The following is a 3,691-nucleotide window of genomic DNA, read 5'->3' on the forward strand; positions in this document are numbered from 1 at the left end:
CCTGTGAGTATCAAAATTGTAGTTAGATGTTTGTAATGCATCTGGTATAACACATGCAATCTCTTCTCTGTGCAGGGCCAATCTAGAGCGGCATCCAACAACCCTCCGGAAGGGTTCAGCCCAACGCAGCCCCGGTCAAACCGCCCACCTCCATGAGTGTTGTGTTTTTATTGTTTTAGACTTCAGAACCTATGTATAATACTTATGTCTGTGTTTGATACTTATGTGAGACCTTACGACGTTTGAGACTTATGTTTGTGTTTGATACTTGTGTTGAACACTTATGTTTGTGATGGATATTTATGTTTGTGGTGACGGTTTTATGTTTGTGTTGGCTATTTATGTCTGTGATGATATCTGTGATGTATATATGTGATATCTTCTGTTTGTGTGGATGGAATACAAAAAACAAATAAAAAAGGTATATACTGGTCACTTTGCCGAGTGTAACACTCGGCAAAGAGGCGCTTTGCCGAGTGTCAGGGTCATAACACTCGGCAAAGAGCACAGACCTGGGCACCGGCTTAGGTTCTTTGCTGAGTGTTATGTCGCTGGCACTCGGCAAAGAGGTCGGCTTTGCCGAGTGCCGCACAGAACACTCGGCAAAGAGCCTGACATGGGGACCCTCTCTGGCGGGCTCTTTGCCGAGTGTCCCAAGTGGCACTCGGCAAAGATGGATTCTTTGCTGAGTGCTGCCTTGAAGACACTCGACAAAGATAACTTCTTTGCCGAGTGTCACCAGAGACACTCGGCAAAGCCGCCGTCTCTGTCACCCGGCGCCTTAACGGCCGCTTTTCTTTGCCGAGTGCTCTCTGGCACTCGGCAAAGAAGTCTGCCGAGTGCCCGAGAAAAAGCACTCGGCAAAGAAGGCTTTGCCGATGCACTGTTTGCCGAGCCTTCTTTGCCGAGTGTCACACTCGGCAAAGCCTTTGCCGAGTGTTTTTAAGGCTTCGCCGAGTGCTTCAGGCACTCGGCAAAGCGATTGATTCCGGTAGTGTAAGAGGGTGGAGAAGAGGAAAGCCCAAGAAGGATGTAGAAGTTAGCACCTTGTCTAAGGTTTTCTCGTAAGGAAAATAGACCACGGTCCATTTGTCTAATGCTTTATTTGGATGTCGATATTAGAGGACATGGAATTGAATTGGGTTCAATACCAAATCAGCCATGAAATTGAAATGAGATGTAATTCCAATATATTCTATTGTTTAGAATTATAGAATTAGAGTTTATAATTGTGCGGTCTAATTCCACGCAATACAGAGGGGTGACGCTCTGTATTGGGAGAGAGAGTTTCTAGTTATAGTCCAGTTACAGAGAATCAGGCCTCTGATTCTAAATCTCAATTCCGTGTGCAACCAAACAACGAAATTTAGGAAAGCTGATTTCTTCCTAATTTTGTGCTCCAATATCAACATCCAAACGGACTATAAGTGTTTTTTGGTGTTTGATGAACAACATAATCAGTGAACTAATGTTTTCCAAGTTATTTGTGTTTTGTAGTTCACTGGATGCGAAGTGGATTGGACTTAGGCTTTGAGGATGTAACAACTCAAAAGAAGACCTAGAAGACACCTAGAAGACTTACAATACTCAGCACAAGTCCAAGACACGAGAACAAAAAAACCTAAGAAAAGAAGGTAGAAGATTCAAGAAATGGGCTGCCAGCTGGCGCACCGGACCGTGTGCGTAGAGAACTCCGCAGAATGGTTCTCGGGCAGCTGGCGCACCGGACCGTGGTCCCAACTGCAAGTCTCCAACGGTCATCTGACATGGCGGCATCGAACCGTGTGGGTGGCATACCGCACCGTCTATAGTGCAGTCAGAGCCAACACCTAGCTGACGTGCAGAAAAGTCTGATTTCTGTCCAACGGCTAGAATTCAGTGGGGGCTCTATATAAACCCACCTCGCCGGCCGTTTGAAGGTGTGGGATCCCAAGCAACATACCAACACATGTGATACACATCTTCAAGGCTCCAAACACCCAAACGCTTAATACAATCACTCGGTGATTAGCGTAGGTGCTTTGCGAAGTGTTTAGGTTAGTTAGTCCTCTATTGTGCTTGCTCCGATTGTTCCTAGTTAGTTAAGTGAGTTTAGAAAAAAAAACCCACCAAACCCTCCGGCTCTTGCGTGGGCCGTTGTAATATTGTACTGAGTGGGGAGAGAGTCTTGCGGGACCGCATCAACTGCATTTGTGCTGCCGCCGCCACCGTGTACTGGATGCAACGAGACCCACGGCAATTCGGTCGAAAGCTCGATAGTGAAGATGACAGGGAGCATCCGAAAGGAGCCGAAAGCTAAGCACCACTTATGCGTGGAGAAGGCTCGCGACTCTGTATGGAGTTACTCGACCGTGGTGCTTGGCCCTCGCGTGGGCTACCCTTTGCGTAGGGACACCAACGAGGATTAATTGGGAACTTGCGCGGTTCTGAATATCTAGATAAAAATATCGGCGTTGTCCACGAGAGTTTGCATCTCTACCTTTGTCTTTAGCTTCCACATTTACATTCACTACTTAAGTTGCAACCTTTACTATTCATAGTTTAAATATAGGGTTGGAATTTATGTTGCATAACCCCTTTCACAATAGAGATAGAAACACTTAGGAAAAACCTAGTTTGCACTTTCTAGTTTACTTATTTACATATGTTTTGTTCTAGAGATTTATTTATGGCCCAGGTTAGTGAGATTTTTAGAAGTCCTAATTCAACCGCCCCTCTTAGGCGTCTGTGTTCCTTTCAATTGGTATCAAAGCTAGGTTTGGAACATTTTAGCTTCACCGCTAATAGAGTCGAACATTTTTAGAGGAAGGGGATTGATACCCATATGCCACTACATTTTGACGACACTAATTTCCTTTATTGTAGTGCTAGAATGACTTATTACCTAGAAGTGGTTGATCTAGGTGTTTGGAGAGTCACTCGCGATGGGATGAAACCCCCTAAAAATTCCGAGAAGATCACAGAGAGTGACGAGAAAGAAATTCATTTGAATACTAGAGCTAAAAAATGCTTGTATGAATCTCTTAGCATGGATATTTTCAATCAAGTGTTTATTTTGAAAACTGCTAATGAGATTTGACTTAAATTACATGAGTGATGCGATGGCACATCTAATGTCTGTGAGCAAAAAAACATTGCCTAGTCTTGAATGAATATAATTCTTTTCAAATGAAAGACAATGAGATTGTTAGATATATGTATTTTTGTTTGATTCTTATCGTTAGTGAGCTTAATTTTATTGGAATTAATAAGATAGGTGATACAAACATTGTGAAGAAGATCATCTCCTTGCTACCACAACAAAAATATGGGAACATTATCACCATCCTTCGGAACTTGGAGGACTTGAGTCAAATGACATTGGTACTCGTGATCGAAAAGATTGTGGCATTTGAGATGTCACGAAAGATGGGTCAAGAGTAGGCCACTTCATCAATGTCATATGCTTTTGTATGTGATGAAAAGAAGAAAGACAAGAAGAAGGTTCCTAGCTCAAACACAAACTTGGTGTTAAAAGGCATTTGGTGTAGTGTGTATAGGTCTTTATTTTTATCTTTGTTTGGTGTAGTGTGTATAGGTCTATTTAGTTCAGCTGTAGATTCCTAGAAAACTTATTCTAGTTGTGAACTATAAGAAAGCTGTTGCAGGTTGACGATTGTGAAGAAGCTAAAATATGTTTGGTTGAAATAGT

Source organism: Zea mays, chromosome 3 (genome assembly GCF_902167145.1).
Source record: "Zea mays cultivar B73 chromosome 3, Zm-B73-REFERENCE-NAM-5.0, whole genome shotgun sequence".
NCBI lineage: Eukaryota > Viridiplantae > Streptophyta > Magnoliopsida > Poales > Poaceae > Zea > Zea mays.